At 42.5% G+C, this 24346-nt stretch overlaps 1 long non-coding RNA gene across 1 annotated transcript; it reads left to right on the forward strand.

Annotated features, from left to right (window-relative positions):
• Nucleotides 1–23707, forward strand: LOC140895700 (uncharacterized). The gene is made up of 3 exons (XR_012154315.1): nucleotides 1–214; nucleotides 11296–11636; nucleotides 22304–23707. It is a non-coding gene; the product is annotated as an uncharacterized lncRNA (long non-coding RNA).
• Nucleotides 23708–24346: the final 639 nt, after the last annotated feature.

Here is a 24346-nt window from a genome sequence, read left to right on the forward strand (position 1 = left end):
ATGTTGCATAAGTTACCCACAGACCACAAATAACATCTCCTCCACCACTCGATGAAGAAAAGAGGCTTTTGAATACGTTATCTCTCCATGCTCCAGACTAGCTTTTCCTCCTCTAACGTCTGACACATACCTTCAAACACATGTTGGGTCTTCAATGAAGGGAGGACTCATTTAATCATTTCAGCTTGTCTACATTCAGACTGGCACTAAACAGGTTAGTCTGAGACAGTTAAGCTTTAATCAATTATTAAACCTGCTGAAAGGTTGTTTGTTTTAACTGGCTATTAGATCATTTCCAGGCTGTTTGGGGGCATTTGTGTGTGAGAGACAGTGTTCAACTGACATTCTCGGGCTTTAACCAGTTTAATTTCTGTTATGTAACCTTGAAGTCTCCTTATTGGGGAATTACCACAGTAATGCAGAAAGTCTCAAATAATGACGCTGGCATAAACTCAATTTAACAACAGAAAAACTTCTATTTATTGTTGGAAGAGGTTGCGGCATAGAGCTGGTCAGAAAATGGCTTTTCTTCTGCAAAAAATTTAGAGACTTTTTGTTGAAAAAAACCCCAACATTTCCAGTTCTGAGACAAAAGATTGAGTTTTGGGTGAGTTTAGACAAAAGCTCAACATTTTCTGTGCAAAGCAGATACTTTTTGTAAAAATCTCTGTCAAAGAACAGTTTCAAGGGAAAATTTTTGACTGAAGGAATGTTGCTTCAGCTGCTGGTACAAACGGTTTCCCTCTCCCCGAGACACGAAACACACACCTCAACTTCCTCCCAGTGTTACTTCCTCAGCGAAGGGTCCTTCACTCTTTAGGGGCTGTCTGGGATGTTCCAAGAAACACACTCATCCAAATAACACAGTAGCTCTTACATTTCTCTCGTGTAGATCAGGTTTCGGAACCCTGCCCACCTAGCGTTCAGAGCCCGAGCTGCAAATCTACACTGCTGTTTTTAGTGCCATAGAACACACCTGAGTCTGTCGACCCTGTCTCTGAGACACATGGCCGCAGGTTTGAAAACACAATGGAGACATATCCTGTGTTGCATTTTGAAGGAAATGTTATAGCCTCCATAGCCCCTTTCATTTGTTTGTGTCTTTTATATTATAAACCAGTTATTGTCTCTCTCTCTTTTTGCACAGTTCCTAGCAAAGTGGGACCCTAATCCTTATTAGGTACTAACATAACATAAATGTTGAATAATAATAAATAAACAATAATAATAATTAATTACATCTTTGCTTCTTTCAGCATTTTGGGGTTTTATGGCTTGCCCTTCTTTCACTTTGATGCTTATCGATGCACCCTTAGATTTATCTTCTCCCACAAAAATAATCCCATTCACAAGGGAACGTGAAGTGGTCGTTTTATCCCGAATGTTGTTTTTCATCATCTTGAGTCACCGTCCTGATTTACAGCATATTTTTAGGTTTGCCAGCCACTGCAAGTACAATGACCACCTTCAGGCTTGTAATGCAGCCCTAGTGGCAGTGAGCGTGTGAATGTCAAAGGGATTATTCATCAATAGAGGAGTTAACATTTCACTCGAGCTCTAGTTGGAACAGTCTCAGCGGCTGTGCTTGTTTGTCAGACTCAGTAATATTCTCAGCATCTAGTGAAGGGGGTCTCAGAACGCATTTTTTGGTGGCCTCAGAATGCGGTCATCAACTCTTGCTGGTGGCCGCACTGACACTTTTTCCTAAAATATTTAATTAACTTTAGGAAAAACAAATGAATATGCATGTATACCAGGGGTCTTGAACCTTTTTACAAACAAGAGCACTTTTTGAATTTAAGTGCAACCCAGAATCTACCCCGCCCCTTCCCCGAGGCCTCACCCAGCTCACTCCACCCCACCCCCCGTTGCTCGCTCTCCGCCACCCTCGCTCACTTTCACCGGGCTGGGGCAGGGGGCTGGAGTTTGGGGGGGGGTGCGGGGTCTGGGCTGGGGCCGAGGGGTTTGGAGTGTGGGAGGGGCTCTGGGCTGAGCCTGGGGCAGGGGGTTGGGGTGCAGGAGGGGGCGAGGGATGCAAGCTCTGGGAGGGAGTTTGGGTGCAGGAGGGGGCTCCAGGCTGGGGCAGTGTTGGGGTGCAGGAGGGGGTGCAGGTTGCAGGCTCTGGGAGCGGGCTCAGGGCTGGGGTAGAGGGTTGGGGTGCAGGATGGAGTTTGGGGTGCTGGTTCCAGGAGGGGCTCAGGGCTGGGGGTTGGGGTGCGGGCTCCCGATGGGCAGCACTTAACTCGGGCGGCTCCCCATCAGTAGTGCAGCGCGGCTAAGGCAAACTCCCTACCTGCCCCGACCGCACATGGCTCCTGGGTGGGGCACATGGCTTTGCACGCTGCCCTTCCCTGCAGGCACCGCCCCCGCAGCGCCCATTGGCCGCAGTTCCCTATTCCCGGACAATGGGAGCTGCGGGGGCGGTGCTTGCAGGCAGGAGCAGTGCACAGAGACCCCACCCCTCCCCTGGGGCTGCATGCTGGCCACTTACCGTAGCGGGGCCAGGGCATGCTGGCCACTTCCCGGAGTGGGGCCAGGGCAGGCAGGGAGCCTGCCTTAGCCTCACTGCACCGCCGGACTTTCACCATCTGGAGATTGCGATCGACTGTCAGAGGCTCCAGGATTGACCAGTTGATCGCGATCTACCAGTTGGTGACCACTGATGTATACACATCCAGATCACTGTAATTTATTTATATAGGTTTATTTTGCAGACACAATAATAAAAATAATGCTGTGAAAAGTGATATTTGCATGTTTGTTAATATCACTTTTCACAGCAAGTCTTGGCAAGTTAAGACCTGGATGGAGTGGTGGGGGGTGAGGCAGCAGAAGCCAGGGGTGATGGATGGGGGCGCCCCACCACCTCATGGTCGAAGGTGTGCGTTGGCACCTGAGGCTGGAGGTTGGCGCCCTGGGCCAGCACACACTGGAGCCCAGGGTCAGCACCCGCAGTTGCAGGGCCAGGGATTGGCAACCAGAGCCGGGGATCAGCACCCGCTGCCACGGAGCCGGGGGTCAGCACCCAGAGCTGGCACCTGCTGCTGTGTGACCAGGGGCAGGGCGGCACCCGGGGTTGGTGCGTGGGGTCTGTGCCTGCTGCCACACAGTCAGGGTAAGGGTCAGTGTCCAGGGCCAGCACCCACTGCAGCCTGCTGCTGTGTGGCCGGAACTGTAAGGTGACATCCAGGGCAAGCACTTGCTGGAGCCTGCAATTGATGCCTGCTGCTGCATGACCAGGGCTGGGAATCTGCACCCAAAACTAAATTCACAGAAGTAATTACTATGTACGTATATAGCACAGACGGAAAAAGAGAGAATATTTTTTTCCTTTGCAGGACAAGAGCATCTGCATCACAGGATCTATTTGGGAGTAACAAAAAGTAGATTTTCAAAGAAGCAAATATTCTAAAAATAAAACTGCCCTGCACAAACGGAAAGGGATCATATGACGGGAGCAGGGGCAGGAGAGGAACATAGTCATAGTCTGTGCTATTTAACAGATATCTAACATAATCTGAAAACTGACGCAGCAGCTGTGGGGAGGAAGAGCTAGCAGGCGTGGCCAAGGCAAAAGTTCTGCGAGGACTGTAAGTCTAAATAAAAGGGAAAGTAGAATGTGAACAGTGTTGGAGTAAGGAGGCAATCTGCACCTGCTTCTTGCAAAATATCTGGCAGCAAAAGCAGTAACAAAATTAAAAAGAAATGCTGGAAATGTCAGTGTTGATGAAAGCAGGTGAAAAGCAAAGGGAAAGGAACACGCCTTTTGAATGAAGTGATCCCAAATATATTGAGTCCAAAAGGTTGGGGCCAAATTCTGCTTTCTAATCAAATGGCACAATTCTCATTGACTTTATTGTGAGCTGAACATGTCTATAAACAGGGGCGGCAAGGTATACGGGCCTGCGGTGCCCAGGCTACAGGAATTTCAGGGCCTGGGGGCCCGGCTCCACCAATGTTTGCGTGGAGTGTCCCCCAGCTTCTGGCTGCTGCCCCTCGTGCCGCACCTCCCCTGCGCCCCAGAGCATCCCTGCCTGATTGAAAGTGGGCAGCTCTGGCTGCCCTGCCATTCTGTTCTGCTCTCCCTCGCCTGCACCGCCAGCCGCTGCTCCCTAAGGCTAGGCTACAGCACAAGAGCAGTGCTGGCAGCAGGCTGAGGCGGGGGGTTGCTGCTGCACCTGAGGCGGGGAAGTAGCGCACACATGACTGGCATCCCTCCCCTCCGCCGGCACCCACCAGGAGGTGATGCCGAGGGGGCTTCCAGCTGGGAATCCTCTGGACCTTACTCACCTGAGCAGCTGCTGGGGCTTTGGTGAGCGTGTGAACCTATGATCTGTGCCCCCGCCCACGCCGCCCCCATCCACAGCCACCACTCCTGCCCCACGGTGGGCAAGGGGCAGCCCCATCCCCCCTGAGGCTATGGTGAGGAGCAGCAGGCTGCAGCAGGGGAGGAGGCTACATCCCCTCCCCAGCACCCAGTCATCACAGGGGAGACGAGGGGGCTTCCTGGACCTGAGCAGCTGGGGCTTGGGTGAGTGTTGTGACACCCTGCGCCCCTCCACCGCCCGCAGTCACTGCTCCTGCCCCACGCTGGGCGACAGTCCCATCCCCCAGTGAGGCTACGGTGAGGGGCAGCAGCAGCAGCAGCAGGGGAGGAGGTGCACATGTGATGGCAGCCAGCCTCCATCCGCAGTACCCACCACAGGGGAGGCAAGGGGGCTTCCTGGACCTGAGAGGGGCCCTAGGAGCATGTGCAGTGACAGTGGTGCAAGGTGAGTCTGCTGCTGGGGGGGCCCCTCCACCGGAGCTCGCTGCTGCTGACAGGGAGAGGGTTGGGGGGAGTCCTCCTCTCTGGCCCTAGCCCTGGGCCAGCCTGTCCTCATCCCTGGCCCCACCCAAACGCCCGAGCCTGCACCCCCAGCCAGAGACCTCACCCCACTGCACCCCAACCGTCAGCCCCAGCCCTGAACCCCCTCCTGCACTGTGAACCCCTCATCCCGAGCCCCACTCCAGAGCCCTCACCTGAGGGAAAAAACATGCAACTTAAATGTGGCGGTCAGTTTGGGGTATGATTGTGTTTAGCACAACACTTGATTATTTTACACCCTTTAAAGTATATAATTGGTTGTACACAGGTACAACAAAATATAATGTATCGAAGCAGGCGAGTGCTGCTTCTGACTTTTCACTTTTAATTGGCCCTTGTAATCTTGTGGTGCCAGCACATTGTAGCTTCATTTTATCCCAGCAACAAATTCTTGATTTGTAGGGCCAGTAATAATCAACAATGGATACATTCTTAATAAAGTTACCCATAGAAAAAGAAGAAACGGGTAATTCATCAAGTGATGGCTTGAGTTCGACACCCAGCTTTCAAACTGAAGTTATACAAAAGAAAGATGCGGCAAATCTACAAGATAGGAAAAGGAGTTTTCAACAGTCTTGGCTATCGTGATTTATGTGGTTGGAGTACAACAGCGAATTAGACAGATCATTTTGCTCAGTCTGCAAAAACTATTCTGAAAAAAAGATCTTAATATTTTCTACAACGGCCGAACCAACATTTATTTTGTGCAGATTTCAAGATGGGAGACACGCATTGTGTGGTTTTACATCACATGAAAAATCCTCCTGTCACAAGGAAGCGGTAATGAAGTAGGCTGCTCTGCAATTGCAGGTACATGTTTCTGCACTAAGGTCAGCCAGTTACAGGAAAGAATCACAATCAGCTAGGAAAGCTCTACACAACAGTTTTAACAGTGTCTCAGTCCCTAGCTCAACAAGGCATAGCATTACATGGACATAATGAGAGTGGTTCAAATTTGATGCAGATCTTGTTGCTACGCAGTACAGATTCTGAGGAACCGAGACAGTGGCTTAGTTGCACAAAATACAAGTGGCTGTCACATGAGGTTATTAATGAAATAATCAAAATGATGGCGCAAATTGTGCAAAAGATAAAGGCTTCAAAGTTTTATGCCATTGTAATGGATGAGACTACTGATTTGTCAAGAAAAGAATAAGTACGTTTTTCTTTAAACGTTCTTTTCTAGTGAGGACTGGGATATTGATGAGGAGTTTATTGTGTTTTACCAAACTGACACAATGGACGCGGCTTCTCTTTTCAAAACCGTGGAAGATACGCTTCTTAGGTGTGATTTGCCCTTTTCTGATTGCCGGGGCAGGGTTATGATGGAGCCAGTAATGTGTCCCATGAATTTATTGGAGCCCAAGCCAGAGTGAAGGATTGAGAGCCAAGAGAGGAATTTGTGAACTGAGCTGCACATTCCCTTAACCTTGCCATGCAGGATGCCCTGCATAATATTCAAGAATGTCGTGAACAATCTCATCAATGCCTTCAGAGAGTCACCAAAGTGAATGGGAGCATTCTGAGAGTTTCAGAGTGAAGGGGAGCCTTCTTTACGACCATTGTGTTCAACGAGATGGACACTAAGGATTAGTAGCATTAAATCACTGCTCCACAACTACGAGGCCATGATGAACTGCCTAGATGAATTTAGTTACTCTTCCGATGAATTTGGCTCAAAATTAGTGGATTCTTGAAGCAACTTCAATCTTTTTCAGCATACTTTACATTGACAGGTCTTGTGAAAGCCATGGGTCCTGTAGAAGAAGCTAATGCAAAAATTCAAAGCCCAAACATGTCACTGGCAAGCGTTATGAAGAAAGTTGGCTTGTTGCAAGAGGTGTTGAGTGGGATGCACACTAGCTCATCATACAATCACTTCTGGGAAACAACAGTAGAGAAGGCAAGAAATCTTTATTTAGATGATTCCACACTCCTGAGAAAATGCAAGCCACCGAGATGGCTCAACCATGGCAGCCTTCCTCACACCTTCAGTGACCCCAAAGAGTATTTCATCAAATATATGTCAGGATCGCTGATGTTTGCAAAGTTGCCATTGAACAGAGGTTTTCAACAGAAAGCTTTACATTCGCAGTAAAATTGGACAAGCATATAACTATGGCTCGAAACAGGACATTGTCCCAATAAGTGAAGTTTTCCATGGTGATATTAACATGGAGAGGCTCTGTCTTCATTTAGAAATGTTGAGTGATATTTGCAGATCGAGAAATTGCCAGCTTAATTTGGTGAGCAAAGTGAAGTAATTTCTGAAACAAAATGAAGGCTTGAGTGACGTTGTCAGAAGTTACAATTCTCCTAAATTATTCTACATAATTCCTACTATAACCTGCACCATTTAGCGATCATTCTGTTGCCTGCGCAGACTGAAAAATTATTTGCGAACGACAATGGGCCAAGAACATCTAAAACACTTGGCATTTCTTCACATTCATAAGAACTCTACCTCTGAACTGGACATTGCAAGTCTCCTGAATGGCTTCATTTCAGGAACCAAACAACGACGAAGAACATCGCAAAAGAAGGGGCTATATTTGTTTTAATTTTAGAAAGTATTTGCTTTTGAGGGTTATTGATCCAAGAGTGTTTGGTTGTTTCTGTATTCAAAAGTTGATATTCTTAGTTAAATAATTTTTTCTTATGATAACAATATTGTGCAATAAAGGGAAACTGTTAAATGCTTACTGTTTCCAGTTTATTTTTACATTATTTAAAAATATATATATCGGCTTACAAGGTGGGGGGAGGGGCGGGACTTCAACCCATTCTGGGCACCACCAAAAATTATACAAACCTGCCACCCCTGGTCTATAATTTGGGTCTGTGTGTGCAAAGAATGCAAGAGCAAATTTTAGCTTCACAGGTTTGTAACTGACGATATTCAAAACCAGTTTGAAACACCTGTTCATTACCACTATCCAGACATCTTCTGTACTGCCTGGGAATAGTCCTGCAATACTGGGCAAAATTCCCACAGACTTGAATAAAATTTTTCATGAGCGAGGACTACAGCTCTTGGGGCTACATTTTTACTTTTTTTCATTTACAGAGTTTTCTATCATTCAATAATATATGAAGCACAACTGAGCAAACCGCAATGCAGCTTTAAAAGTGGGGATTATTTTTCCTGCTTGAAGTTGGAAACTGCCCCCAGAAATGAAGCTGTCATGCCACTGCAAGCAAATGTAACCAATATTTCTTCCTGGGATTTAGTACAGAACATAGATTACAAATTATTAACATTTTCCTGAAGTCATCTCAGGTAGGTGACTTGCTTTAGGATCTGATGTTCTTGCCATTTCACTTTTGGTGCATTCATTGGGTTATTTTTCTTTTCTGTCCTGCAAAACATCATAGTATTTATGTGAGAATATATGTAAATGCAGCGCATATACATGTATTTTTAGTACATTCTGTTCCCTCAGCTGTGCTTGGGTAACCTGTTAAGCTTCATTTCCTTGCTTCTGCATGATCACGATGCACAGCATGAAGAGATGTTTGTAATTTGATAAAAGAACTGTGAAATTGCACATTTGCTCATAGAAATAAAAAAATCCTGCCTCAACACCTGCAAAAAGAATATTGTGCTGTATACAGTTGTTTAATTTAAGAGAGTGGAGACTATGATTTCACCCATCATAAGTGTCTGAGAACTGTGTAAGCTTTTATTTTTAAGTAGATCAATATTTAGGTGTTAAAAACTATTTCTTGTTATTCCTTTTTAACCCCTTTCGCAGAGTCAATCAGCTGTTCAAAACATTATTAGTGTGAAATTTCCTTTTTTCATGAAGAGCTTCTCACAGTTCCGCATCATTTGATGTGATATAACCTTAAGAGGTTGCCGTCAGAGAAACAGAGCATAGCCCTGAGCTGAAATTGGGGCAAAAAAAGTTATCCAGTGTTTTTCAAAGGTATACAATGAATGCATGACCAGATCCTCAGTATGTATAATTCTGTACAGATCTATTGAAGATCTGAGCCTTATTCTACTGGGATGAATTTTTGAAACATTTTCTGAATCAGTAACTTTGTTTTATCTACAGTCCCTTATTTTTACCATCCAACCCTTCTACCTCTTGGCTAGCAGGGGCTCAACATAACACTAGAAATGAGGAAACAAAACAGGTTACAGAAATATAGAATGTATTGCAGTTTATTAATACGTCTGATATTACTCAAACTGTGGGTGGAGTGTTTCTTTAACAAGAGAACTCCTCTTTTATGCTCAATATGCTGAATCTTCATTCTGGTCACAATTCAACAAGGTCCTTAAGCCCATACCATTAAGCATGCGAATAGCCCAGTGATTTTAATGTGACTATTTATGTGTTTATGCCCTTTGTTGAATTGCAGACTATTTTGTTTATTATTTAGCATATAAAATAATACAGTGAATTTTTACAAGAGGAACGACAATCCCACCAGCTTCCTTTCTGTTTCATCTTTGCCTCCACTCACATTAAATGTGATATGGACTCTTACACTGTGAATATTCAGTCTTTATGTGGGTGGGATTTTCAAAAGAACCCACCACTAGCCTAACTTTGATCCCAGTGAAGTTAGTGATAAAACTACCAATGAGTTCAGTGGGGGCTGAGGTGAGCCAGCGCTGAGAGCATTTGAAAATCCCTCCCTATGGGGATATTCTATTGAATTGAATAATTCATTGAATAATTGATATTGAATTTCCCTTCTCCAAAAGACATGGAGTAAATCAAACCACTAGAGAGGTAGCCCTTCAGTAATGAAACCAAATGGGGAAAAACTTATTAGGATACTCATCCTTCTTCTCCGGGCAGGACAGGCTTGGCTCTTGGCCCAAAAGGTCAGAATAGGCAGAATGGGCATTCCTATTCATCCCCCGAAGAACTGGGATGCAACCCATGCTCTCGCCACACATGCTCCACACTGTCATTTATATAACATGAAAGAGAAAAAATACCTGCGAAGATCAATCATTCCCAAATACAGATGACAGATAGTGACTGGGAAAAGACTTAAGTTACTTAAGTGACCAATAACAGAGCTAACATGTCATTATCGGGGGGGGGGGGGGGGAATAGTGGTGGTTCTCCCTCCAAACTCACATAACCCATGCTTGCCACTGGACTGAGACATCACTTTGGGAAGCAATGAAACAGTTAATATTATTGTCATTTAAATGGTTACCAATAGTCTTCAGTCTTTACAATGAATGAGACCGTTGGTTTGTGTCTCAGACCTATTGTTTCAAGCTGCTTGCAGACACCACTGTAATTTGGTTGCATTTGCTTGCCAGTAGGGGCAAGTACTTGATCAAGGACATAGGGCAACCAGGCTATTCAATACACAGCAATCCAGGCTGTGTAATGCAACTTCAGAAAGAAATCATAAAGGCCACCCATACACCTACACTTCCAACAGAGGAGGATCATCATTTCCCCCAAAGAAGTACAAAGCTTTAGCCTGTGTCCAATGGAACCCCAAACTGTCAGAAAGGAGCAAATCAAATCAGGCTATAAAGTTGCAGCAATGGGACTGGAAAATAACTTGGCCGTGAATTGTTTCACCCCATCTTGGATTCACCTTCTGGAGAGGGCAACAGTACCACCCTGTATACTCTACTCTACTTATTTTAGCTACTTTTACCACCACACTTATCATTTTGGCATCTAAGTACTGGACAAAACAATGATCAAGGAAGCACACACACAGACACACACAATGTTGTTTCTCTCACCTTTTCCACAGACAAGGTGTCTGAATTTCAGTGTGGTGGTGTTTTGGTTCTTTTGTTTGATTTGTTGCCTGTTGCTCAGCTTGCATGGGATGCAGGGTTAGGGGAGCAGTAGCTCATGAAAGCTTATGCTCAAATAAATTTGTTAGTCTCTAAGGTGCCACAAGTACTCCTTTTCTTTTTACAAAAAAGGAGTGACCCAAACAGGCTGTTTGATTAACTTAGTAAAAACCAGATCAAAAGAATCAACCAGGCCTTTATATACACTCATTTTCCCTCCCAGTCTCAAAAAAGAGTTGAGTTTCTTCAAGACTCCTAAAAATATACAAACATCCATAATAATCCACTCTGACCCTTGCACAATATAATAATCACTGAAGAAAGTGTCAGCTCACAGAGCTGCTCCTCGACATCAATGTACCTTTCCTATGGAAGAGTAGTGCTAAGATTTTCAAATACTCCTGGGACAGATTTAGACATTCAATTCTCTTTCATATTATTTGGAAATTAGGCTTCCAAATGCCTTAGGTGGCTTTGAAAACTTTTAGGCTAAAGTCTAAAACAGGAAAATAATTCTTGGGCAATTAATTTTCTTATGGTAAGAGCCAATCATCTTTTGTTGCTATAGTGGTTTTACAAGCATGAAACACACAGTTCTGGGGCTAAGAGGACTCTCTTTTTTTTTTGTCAACAGGAAGTGTTGCTGCACTGAGAGAAACTGAGCCAGGAACAGAGCAGATGTTAAAAACTTCAGCAGCCACATCTTAAAAAGAAACAGAGAAACAGAACAACAAAAAAAGAAAAGAGAAACTACTGGCCAGATTCTGGTGGCTATCTGAGCTGTCATAGCAGCTCCTGTGCCAGCTCTTCCACAACTCTCCTTGCTGCTCACAGAGACAGTTTCCTTGTGCCTGCTGATTCAGACCTCTGAGGCCACTGACAGTCAGTACAAGTTACAGCAGCCCTCAGGCTATTCTAAATCAGATCAGGGGAGCAGCCTGGCACAAAGACTCTCCAGGATCAGAGCAGTGGAAAGTGAGTTTAAATCACCTTTGCACACCACCCTGAGATGCCCTGTGCACAAGAGCTGGTCAGACATTTTCAGATAGAAAATTTTTCCAACGGAAAATGGCATTTTGGTGACGTTTGTTGATTTTGATTAACTTAAAAAACAAAACAAAAAAATGGAACATAGCATTCAGATAAGGTCAAAATGTTGTTGTTATTGAGAAAGTGAACGTTTTCAAAAGAATGTTGTGATTCTCCAATTTGAAATGACTTTTCATTTCTATATGTGCACATTTTATATAAAATAAAAAGGGTCAACACTGGAATAAAATGTTTCAATTGTATCAAAATGAAATGTTTCTGTCAACCAGAAACTATTTTTTCCCCTACATTTCATTTTGTGGAAAATTTTAAACAATTTTCTTTTCACTTTGTTTGCAAATGTTTGAAAAATTCAAAGTCATGAAATTTTCCTAGCAAAAAAACCCAAAACATTCGGTTCCTGCCCAGCTCTACTGCACACTTTTCAACCTTGACTGGGCTTCAGTCTCCAATTCTTGCTCTCTCTCTCCTTAGACTCCAATAAACCTTGATTTTAAATTCTAGTTTTATCCCTGTTATCATCAGATTCATTCAGTATCTCAACCAGAGAGATATATGGACTATAAGTTTTCCAGGCCACTACCTTAACACTATATACCTTCTGGGAAAGGCATTCCAACTTCACCTTCTCAATAACAGCAATTTCTCAAAAACAGAGAGATGGAGTCACTTCACAGTGATCAATGGCATTCATTGAGCTGCCCACAATTCTATTCCATTTTATATAGATAAGGTTCTTATGCTGCATTCATCACTGAGTGCCTTCTAGTCATGTATTAAGCAATGTGACTAACTGTTCTTAGCGGTGATCACATCTTTTTCCTGAGTGTTACAGAAAAATTTAGAATCCAGCAAGGTACATGAATTAAAATTATTCTTTCCAACATGCATTATTTTGCATTTTCCTTTATATCTTGGGTCTCTCTGAAGTCCCTCTTAGTCTTCTCTGGCCTTGACTAACCTAAACAATTTTGTACCTTCTTCCAATTTTTAATGTCTCATTGCTTACTGTTTGTTCCACTAATAAAAATATATTAAACGACACTAGTCCCAGTACAGAATTTCACTTTGCATGTGCTATGACAGTAGGAAACTGGAGGTCATATTATCTGATTGCATTTGTTTATGATTTGATGTCCATGCACAAGAGTGATATTGACCTGCAGATCATAGGGGATGTGTAGAAACCTCTATGCACCACTTGCTTATCTCAGGAATCAGAGGATCTTAAGTGGTACATAGTGCCTTGTGTGGTCCTTCAGCGGAGGATTAAATTGTTTCTGTAATGAGCTATGCCTCTCCAGTATACATTTATACCAGACACTTGATGCTGAAGTACTTGTCTACAGCCTAATATAGCACACCTGGTGCAATGTGCCCTGTTTTTGAAGTCCTGCTGTAAGGGACCTAGGCTAAAGTGATCATCCCTTCATTGGGTAATGCTGTCTTCATGCTAGTTCATTTATAGGCCCCCTCACTGCTTGGCAATTTCACTGAACTGTGCTGACTTATATACATTTATACTCACCAGGGAACTACCTGGCTCAATAAACTCATTAGTCCCTAACATCAGACACAAGGAAAAGGCATCTGATTTGTTAATATTCCTTTACATCTAAATCACAATGGTTTGCTAGGGTAAAACAAAACAACAAAAACCCAATACGAATATTAGCAAATTTTATATGCTGCTACTTTTATTGGTTCTCTTATTGGTTATCTTTATTGGTTATCTCAATTAGTCTCTTTACTGGGCTTCTGTCACATTTCAGAGAAAGTAATCCACAATTTTATTTTATTTTTATCATCATCAGGCTTGATTTAATGTAAAATATCTAGAATATTTTTCTCTTACATTCTTCCAAGCAATTAATGAAATAATACATTTTTTTTCTTAAATTCTAAGTCTTTTACACCTCATTGTAAGAGCCCTCTTTTTACAGTTACACCCTACAATCTCACACTTACATTGTCTATATACCAATAGTGAAAGCTTTATGGGAAAAAGTTGTTCATAAAGTTTCATTACATTCTTTCCAAGTTCATTTGCAACCGATTTTCAATAAATGCTTTACCTCTTCCATCCCCCGTTCTAAGGACTGATTCGTCAAGGGTGGACAAAATAGTTTTGTTTAATTTTATCAGATGCCAGACAGAGAAAGAGAGAAAAGCATTTTAACAGTCTTTGGCTTGTTATTAGAGCTTCATTGTGAGGCACATTTTAGGTGAAAGAGTGTTTCTGAAGTATCGGACTTGAATCTTGTCCTATCTTTTCTTTGAGACCACTACAATGAGGTTAGCAGTATACGTAGTCATCATAATAGTAAATACTTATGTTATGGTAGCACCCAAAGACCCCAGTTGGGATCAGGATCCTATTGTGCTAGGGTGGCAATGTATAAATATAGAACAGAGGCATTCCTTGTCTAAACACACACACAGACAAAGGGTACAGAATGGGGATACAATACACAAGAAAAGACTATGATGGAAAACTGACAAAGCTTTGTGAGTTATACAGATTCTAGGTGGTTTTGGGGGCATGATCTGAATCTTTTAGTGAAATCAGTGGAAAGATGCTCATTGATGTAGATGGGCTTTGGATCAGGCCTAAATACTTCATTTGGGTAAAATGTATTTGAAGTACTTGGGTGGAGAAGGTGGGAGACAAGAGTAGACGTTCCCAGTGATCTGAAGCTAGCTGGGCCAGGGATGCAGTTGGAGAGAGAATACTCTTACAGAAGAAGATGGGGAAAACTTTACAAATAAAATCTTAACACATTCTGGCTTTTCCCTTAAGCCACATGGGGATAGGGAAACAGAACTGTAGCAGCCAATTGGTGGATTTTCCTAAGCCATTCCACCTGCATGAGGTGGACAAAGGTTTAGGTGGCATGTGGGGAGTAGCCTTTACTGCTACTTCAGAAATGAGCAGCATGTGCTTCCCCTAGAAGCTGGAAAGGTTAAGCAGCTGACTGACCCCAGATCCCAGGGGCTGGTGAGTACAGCCTATGCATTAACACTTACTTAACGGAGGCTGGGTTTTATTGCTTTCAAGATTAGTTTTTTGGAATTTTAAAAATACCTAATATCGCTAAGAACGTAAACGTTACAGGACTATGGCGTAGATTTGCTGCAGTAATATAGAGACTGAAAACACTCACCTGGTAAGGAAAGAGGAGAAACCCTGCAGTACGTGTTAATATTCTGACACATTGAGGCAAATTGTTTACAGAAGCTGTTGTTTAGGTGGCTGTCTCTGTAGAATAGCTGTGTTGTGTTGCTGAGCTTTTCTAGTTGTGTAACATAGAATCATAGAATTTCAAGGTTGGAAGAGATCTCAGGAGGTCATTTAGTCCAACCCCCTGCTCAAAGCAGGACCAATCCCCAACTAAATCATACCAGCCAGGGCTTTGTCAAGCCTGACCTTAAAAACCTCTAAGGAAGGAGATTCCACCACCTCCCGAGGTAACCCATTCCAGTGCTTCACCACCCTCCTAGTGAAAACGTTTTTCTGAATATCCAACCTAAACCTCCCCCACTGCAATTTGAGACCATTACTCCTTGTTCTGTCATCTGCCACCACTGAGAGCAGCCTAGATCCATCCTCTTTGGAACCCCCTTTCAGGTAGTTGAAAGCAGCTATCAAATCCCCCCTCATTCTTCTCTTCTGCAGACTAAATAATCCCAGTTCCCTCAGCCTATCCTCATAAATCATGTGATCCAGCCCCCTAATAATTTCTGTTGCCCTCTGCTGGACTCTTTCCAATTTTTCCACATCCTTCTTGTAGTGTGGGGCCCAAAACTGGACACAGTACTCCAGATGAGGCCTCACCAATGCCAAATAGAGGAGAATGATCACATCCTTCGATCTGCTGGCAATGCTCCTACTTATACAGCCCAAAATGCTGTTCGCCTTCTTGGCAACAAGGGCACACTCTTGACTCATATCCAGCTTCTTGTCCACTGTAACCCCTAGGTCCTTTTCCGCAGAACTGCTGCCTAATCACTCAGTCCCTAGCCTGTAGCAGTGCATGGGATTCTTCCATCCTAAGTGCAGGACTCTGCACTTGTCCTTGTTGAACCTCATCAAATTTCTTTTGGCCCAATTCTCTACTTTTGTCTGCATGGCACATTAAGGCAATTTCCCCCCAAAAGGATATAAATGCAATGCACAAGTCTCAAAGATGATACTAGGAGATGCCTGCATATATGAAAGCAAGATTTTGCCTTAAGAATGTTTGTCCATTGCCCTGAATGCAGCAGCCTTGTGCTCTTTCAGTAGTTTGGGCCGAGATTCCATTCCAGCTCATCAAAACCTGTTAGCACACAACCTTATCCAGGAAATAGTTCTCAACAATTGCAATGTCTCTTCTGTATCTGAGAAATGTCATCAACCCATTCCACTGCAGCCAAGTTTCATACATGGCTAAAAGAGACAAAATCCCAGAAAAAGGAACTAATAAAAATTGTGGTTTCACCCTTATGTGAAATACATCATCATGTTCCCACTGTCCTTCCTCCTCTTTCCCAGAAGAAGCTTTCATAACAGCAAAGCTGTATACAGAAATTATTGATGTATACACATTTGTGTATCTGTGTATAGTTGTATTCAGTTCATGTTTTTCAAAGATTTAATTTTCAATGCTTTGGGGAACTATTTATGGGGGGGAAATATACTCAATCCAGTCTTTTAAGGGTACTCCAATTTCTGGATAGCAACAACATGAAACCCCCAGATCTTATGCTTTTAATAACTCATAAATCACTCGCTGATAAAAATAGCCCAGGAAAATCATAAACACAAACATAAATACAGAGATATTCAAGTTTATCCATTATTCTGAAGAACATAGCTTCACATTCCTAGTGCAAGAAATTATACTCATACACACACACCCCCTGTAAGGCTCACTCATATCTTATACAAGTGAGGCTCACTCATTCCGAACAAATTCCTATTACTCTCTGCAGAAGACTGTAATCAATACAATGGCTAAGAGGAGTCCCATGTGAGTTTTGCATGCAAAGTAAGCTTTTTCCTGTGGCCTGAGTAAGATCGCCCTAAAATGAGTTTTCTAAATGTGGGAAAATTGGTGGCTACACAATTCTTTACTTGAGCAATACAGAGAGTTTCTATAATGACAAAGTTGGCTGACCAGACTGACTATTTCAAGAGTGTGAGCTAGTGTGTCAGTGCCATGGCACCTGCTCTGGCCAGGCAGAGGACTGTACCTGAGCTCCCTCAGTCTGGAAGGACTGTCAGTCAATTCCTCGTGCCCAGGAGGTCTGAAACCCCCCTCCATTCTTAAGTCCCTCAGAGGTTGGTAGGAGAACCCAGGCCCGCCAATCCACTGGGTTCCAGCTCAGCACCCCTAAGCCAAATCAGGCCTTGATGACTCTAGCCATGTTCTCTTCGATCCTTACGGTCAAGGGTAGGGGCCCAGGCAGAGACAGATGCATCCTGGAGGTGAATGCCTGGCTGCGAAGACGGTGTCGCCAAGGCACAAGAGCAAATTATTCCACTGCATAGGAAAGATAGGACGTGTGGCTAGAGACCACCCTGGCTTAACCAGGAGATCTTCAATGATCTAAAAATCAAAAAAGAGTCCTACAAAAAGTGGAAACTAGGTCAAATTACAAAGGATGAATATAAACAAATAACACAAGTATGTAGAGACAAAATTAGAAAGGTCAAGGCACAAAACGAGATCAAACTAGCTAAAGACATAAAGGGTAACAAGAAAACAGTCTACAAATACATTAGAAGCAAGAGGAAGACCAAGCTCAGGGTAGGCCTGTTACTCAGTGGCAAGAGGGAGGGGGAATAATAACAGAAAATGTGGAAATGGCAGAGGTGCTTAATGACTTCTTTGTTTCAGTTTTCACCAAGAAGGTTGGTGGAGATTGGACGTCTAACATAGTGAATACCAGTGAAAGTGAGGTAGTACCAGAAGAGGCTAAAATAAGTGTGAATGTAAATACAATCTGGTCCTGAAGCCTTTCCCCCCAGCTCATCACTAGCTGTCAGGAAGAGATCATTTAGACTTTGCTTACAAATCATAATTTGAAATTATTAGATTGGCCAAGATCTCTGAAATGAATGCACTGACACTGTCATAAAAAACAACAGCTGTATAAGGAAGCTAGTCTATGTTCATACTTTTCAAATCTATTATACTTTTCCAGATACACATATTTTATCATACACTTTATGTGCTTTTAATGTGTGTATTAATATTTCAATTTCAATTCAAATTTCTAAACAATCACTAAATTGGCAACACTGCATGTAACTAGTTCACAAAACTGGGGGGGGGAGTTGGGGGAGTTCAGGGGGGTGTAGGGAAATCCCTGCAGTCATGCTGAAAGGGCATAATGAGTGGGGTCCCCCCGGGATCAGTTCTGGGTCCGGTGCTGTACAATATCTTCATCAATGATTTAGAAAAGGCATAAAGTTTGCGGGTGATACCAAGCTGGGAGGGTTTCAAGTGCTTCGGAGGGTAGGATTAAAATTCAAAATGATCTTGTCGCACTAGAGGAATGGTCTAAAGTAAATAGGATGAAATTCATTAAGGACAAATGCAAAGTACTCCACATAGGAAGGATCAATCAGTTGCACACATACAAAATGGGAAATGACTTCCTAGGAAGGAGTATTGCAGAAAGGGATCTGGGAGTCATGGTGGACCACAAGCTAAACATGAGTCAACAGTGTAACGTTGTTGCAAAAAAAGCAAACATCCTTCTGGGATGTATTAGCAGGAATGTTGTAAGCAAGACATGAGAAGTAATTCTTACGCTCTACTCTGTGCTGATTAGGCCTCAAGAAGGAGGAGGAAGAACAAAATGTTTTTGTGAACGTCTGAGGATAGGACCAGAAGCAATGGGCTTAAATTGCAGCAAGGGAGGTTTATGTTGGACATTAGGAAAAACTTCCTAACTGTCAGGGTGGTTAAGCACTTGAATAAATTGACTTGGGAGGCTGTAGAATCTCTATAATTGGAGATTTTTAAGAGAAGGTTCGACAAACACCTGTCAGGGATGGTCTAGATCAGTGCTACTCAAAGTGGTGGTCCGTGGACTGGTGCCGGTCCACGAGCTGTCGGCTGCCAGTCTGCGCGCACATTGGAAAAAAAAATTGCCTGTCCCCCACATCAGATAGCTTGAAAAGCACTGGTCTAGATAATACTTAGTCCTGCCACGAGTGAAGGGGACTGGACTGGATGACCTCTCGAGGTCCCTTCCAGTCCTACAGTTCTATGCCCTAAGCTCCTTCCCACCTCCTCTGCTTTCTGTATGCTCTTCAGCCTGCTGGTCCAGTCCTCCCCTCCTAGGGTGCTGTCTCTGAGCTTTTTAGCAGCTTTCTAGCAGGAGCTCCCTTCTCCAGCCTGCTTGCTCCCCTGGAAGCTGCCCCATCTGCTTCCCAGCTCTTTTATCCTCCCTGCTCCTATGAGGCTGCTAGTCATCTTGGCTGGCAGTACCTGCATTAACCCACTAGTTGCTGAGCCAGCACAGGGTACATATACTCCATGACAATGATCTACCAGCACTTGGGGTGACAGGTAGGATATGTGTAGCTACACACTGCAGTGAAAAGCAGGCTGCATCCACACTGTGGTGTATAGCTATCCATGTCAGTGAAAGGGGCTGGTGGGGGAGAAGCAGCAGGGAAAGAAAGGCTTGGCAGTGGGGAGGCAGGAAGGCAGAGAAAAAATGGAAGTTAGCAGCCAGAAGGAGATGGGGGAGAAGGAGCAGGTGGATGGAGTAGAGGTAAGTAACGTGCAAGAGGCAGAGGCAACATGGAGAGAGGTTTAGAAGGAAAAAAACCCTTTGTATGATAGTTTCTTTCTTAGTTAGTATCTAATGTGGTAATCACTGTTCTTTTGGGTAAAAAAGAAGTTAGCTTAGATGGGCTGGAGCTACTGTTAACAAGTCCAATTCTGTTTCATCTGAGATGGTGTATGGGATTCAGCTGGAGTTGGTAGAGGGGGTGATGTCATCTGGATCCCTCTCTCTGGCCCAACCTGGTCAGGACATCCCTCGGGATTAGGACGATGAGGGTCAGGGTCCCATAAAATGGTAGAAGAGGCAGCCATGATGTTGAAACTTGCTCCAGTAGCTTCCGTCTGTTCGTCTCTATTTTCCCCCAAAACTTACTTTCTTTAAGGACGCAAAAAAGGAATGGTGGGTGGAATAGCCCACCCCCTCATTATTTTATCCACAAACTGCACCTAATATTTGACACGTTTAATATTGGTTCATTAATTTCTGGTTTCACATCTTCTGTTTTTACTAAGCATGATTTTAACATAGTCTTTGAACCATATCTTTTTGTTTGGACTAATTTAGTCTTTCCATCTCTGTGTCATACCTTTTCTCATCAACATTTGTTATGATCAGTTATTGTAACATCTTATGAACTCCCACATGCTTTGACAGGTGAGCTCACAATTAGAGTAAATTTGTAGGTCCTATTATCATAACAGACAATAGACACTTCTTTACCCAGGTGAGAGAAGGACCTTAATGTAAGCAATGAGTTTAGTATGCACATTTTCCTTTATTTATTATTGTTCATCTTCTGAAACAAAAAAACCACTAATTCCCCTGCAGAACCTAAATTCACTGAGGGCATTTTTCCTTCCCACTCCATACATGCAAAAAAGAAAAATTTGAAAAAGAAAAATAGTCTATAGTAAATCTTTTTGAAAACATAAAATTCAGCCTGCATGAAGCCCAATGAGCTATATTTTTAATGGCTGTTTTATAATTACTTTCTCTTTCATACCATGCCTTAAAGAACTGCTCACTACTCCAGCTCTCTGGATTAGTACTAAAAACACAAAACAACAACAATGAAAAAACTTAATTCATAACATTGTGTTTTAGTGTGTTTCGGAGAGTAGTTGAAGCTCTGCATAGCTATGGTAATGGTGACAATGGCAATTATTTTTGGTACCGAAAAGGAAAATAAAATCAATGGAAGAATGGTGATTTAGTCTTGTGATTAAGGCAATGGATGGGGCCACTAGGTTCAATTCTCGGCTTCCTGCACTTCTTGCTACATGTTTGTACAGAGTTTAGCATATTGGACCTCTAGCTCTTACTATAATATAAATAATAACATTACACATTGTACCAGTGTCTCCTTCTGTGCTTCTGTTGGATTTTGTGGGCTCAGAATGCAAGATCTAAACCACCAGTTAGCTTAGCGACAGCATAGTGGCTAACGACAACCATCACATTGTGTTCTCTGTTTTATAACAAACATTCTATTTTTTATAATTCCCAAGGATCTTTGTCTCCTACGATCTATCTTAAAACCCCTTGAGTACATTTGCTTGCCCCCTGAATGACTTGTTTTAACTACCTTTTTACATTTATTATTATTTTTTTTGAAAGAGCCTCAGCATGTAGGACAATAAACTATTTCAACTAATACTTAATCTTTAAAAAAAGTATTTACAACAAACCAATACCGCCTAGAATAAAAGAGCATTGCATGTGGCAGATCACGATGTAGGGGAAGCAATAAAAGAGAAACACAGCTTGAATTGCAATATTGGTGAGTAACTTACATCTCCCTGCTGAAGGCAGCAGACTTGCAGTTACTGAACTGCTAATCTGTTCTACTGTTTTTTAATCAGATGTTGGCATTATCTGCCACTAATTGCTTTTTCATTTCCACTTGTAATTATTCCATTGCATGTTTGTGGTGAGAAGCTGAAAATGAAGCAGATCTCCAAGAAAGAATTAATTGTTAATGAATAATCATCAGTAGGAAGCCAATTTCATTATCTTCAAAGAGGTAGCCAGAGATTAGCTACTAACTGGGGTTCTCCTACTTTCTGTGCATGACTGTAAAGTAATCACAAATAATCACACCCTCCAACTTCATCAATTATTTTCTATTATGTGAATTGATACCCATTTTTGTCTTCGCTGTTTAACATTAATGTTAGTATTCATGTTGGGGAGTGCTAATTGGAAGGTGTTACATTCGGTGGGCATTAGAGCATCTTCTTCATTAGCACATGATCCTATGAGGGTTGCATAGTGGGAGTTACTAAATTTACCATGATTGTTATCCTTATTGACAAACTTTAGGTATTTCAGGCAACTGATTAAAACATAAGGATATGCAAAGCTGCTTTCTCCACACTAAAACAAACATACCTATATGTCTGTTGCATTTAAAACTTGCCATCATTAGCTGTCTACTTAAATCAACATATTGAAAATAAATGCATTTAAGTAGTAAGTATAATGAAGTCAAGGTACCCCCTGCCCCAAAATCTGTTGTATGCTAAACAGAAGCTTTAAAAAAAATCTGTCTCATGATTATTATGTAAGGTTCTTGATCTAGTGAGAATTTTTGACACTCAGCTTTTTCACTTCTGTTGTTATCGATTCTTTCCTCAATCAGTTGAGTTACCAATCCTAATCCTTTTAGATGAATTAATGTTTACAATCACAGCTTCTTCTTAGTTTGTATTAAATTAATTTAAAATAGTTATCGAGGAGTTAATATTAACTGTAAACCTGGTTCAGTCTCTGTAAAGGCAAACTAATACTGAACTCTTTGGCAGGATTCCAGGACCCAGGTTGCAGGTATATGACAAGAGGACCACATATCTCCACTGATGTAATGTATGGGACTTTATGGGAAAAAAATCTATGGCCATCAGCTCTAGCTGATGAAAGAAATTTTACATTTTAAACATAAGCTGCTAGATTGTCATTTGGGGAAAGTCATAGTAACTCCATGGACTATGGGGAACTTCAAAAGAACTATGCCGATTAACACCAGCTGAGGATCTAGCTTGTGGGATTTTATTAACATTAATAAACATTTATACATTAATTTATAAATGTGAAATTCAGAAAGTCTCTAGGTGCAAGAACAATTATTAAAACTGAAACATTACAAACTGTCAACCAATAACACTACTCCCTACCAATCCCCTAACTCCGACATGTCCTACCCCACTGACAGTAAATCCCCTGCAAATTAAAAGACAAATTAAAACAGACGCATTTAGCATCATGTAGTAAAGGTTGCCAGGATGAGAATTGGCAGACCATTAGTGAGAGCCAGTTCCAGATATGGAGGCCATCCACCAGAAGTCCCTGTTGGCTTCCCTATGAAGTTCATATGAAGGGATAAACAAAGAGCATTTCAGTTAACTGTCTGTACAAGTCAAATTGGATCCAAGGCCACTTATGGCTGAATTAAACTCCAAAACAGAAAGGAGTCCAATGAAGAGCTCAGAACAGAGATCTCATGTTCATAGCCACCTGGCCCCTTTATAAAAAGGTGACTGCATTCCTCACCAGCAGAAGATTCCATGTCATTTTCCAACGCTGAACGAGTAGCACCCTTGTGAAGTGGATTACCGTAATCTAGCCTGCAAACACTGAGGGGATGAATAACTGTAATGAGGTCCACTTCAGAGAGGAAAAGCTTCAGATTTCAGCCAGCCAATCTGTTAGAATGTATTTTGGACTGTCACTGACTCTTTAAAATCTAATCGCTAGCAATGGATTCAATAAAGCCCTGAGATTCCCGACTACTGACATCAAAGGCAATGATTTCTACTGAGGGAGCAGTTTCCACCTGTCAGTTTGTGCAATGCTTCTCTCTTCTACCTCTGTGTTATCTGGATTGATTTTAAGCCAGCTGGGGAAGCAATCTGGGTTTGATTGAAAAAACAGACAGCAGCATTTTTGCCCAGGGTCCCTCCCAGCAGCCTCACCTGGACATTAAATTGGGAGAGTTACAAGATGGAACCTTGCAGTACTCCTAAAGGGATGGCTTCCAGAGAAAATCAGCAAGTGCCCATTTCCACCTTCCAGGTCCTTTTCGACAGGAATGAGTGGAACCATTCTAAAGTAATCCTGTCCACTCCTGACAGGCCCCATCATTGAGACACCCCTTCCTTGTTGTCAGTCACGTTAAAGGCTGTCGAACGACATCAATGTTAACATAGATATCTGAGCATTCTTCATTTCCAGGAGGAAATTATTAGCCAAAGATACTATATCAATGTAGTTCTTGTGCCATGTTCAGAGTAATAAGGATTAAAGAATTTTGGAGAAATGTGGATGTCGCTGAGTTTTTCATTAATTTTCATTACTACTTTTTCATTAATTTTCCTCACATGAGAAGGTTTCAGATTGGTTTGAAATTAGTAAGGTTGTCCATGTCAAGAAATGATTTCTTGAATGAGTGCCTAACTACCATGTTTTAACGTAGCCAGCAAGCTGCCTTCATACAGGGAGGCATTAACAATCCTCATCATTAATGGAACTAAACTGTCCCCAGTGGCTTTCACCAACCACGAGAGGAAAGGATCCATCACACCAAAAACTGAGTAACATTCACTTAGCACATCCAAAATTTCTGACAGCAAATCTGTACCAGATTCAAATAAAGAGGATGACCCATTTGCCCCTTCTTCTTTGATATTACATTCATGCAACCAGCCATGGTTCTCAACAAGTTTATCTGCAAAAGAGATGAAAAAAACTTCATCGTGAAAAAGTCTCTTCTGTATCATCAAGTACATCCAAAAGATTGAGCACAGACTGGTGAGTGCAAATAGCTAGCCCACAATCTGAAACATCTGCAG

The sequence above is a fragment of the Lepidochelys kempii genome, chromosome 11 (assembly GCF_965140265.1).
Source record: "Lepidochelys kempii isolate rLepKem1 chromosome 11, rLepKem1.hap2, whole genome shotgun sequence".
NCBI lineage: Eukaryota > Metazoa > Chordata > Testudines > Cheloniidae > Lepidochelys > Lepidochelys kempii.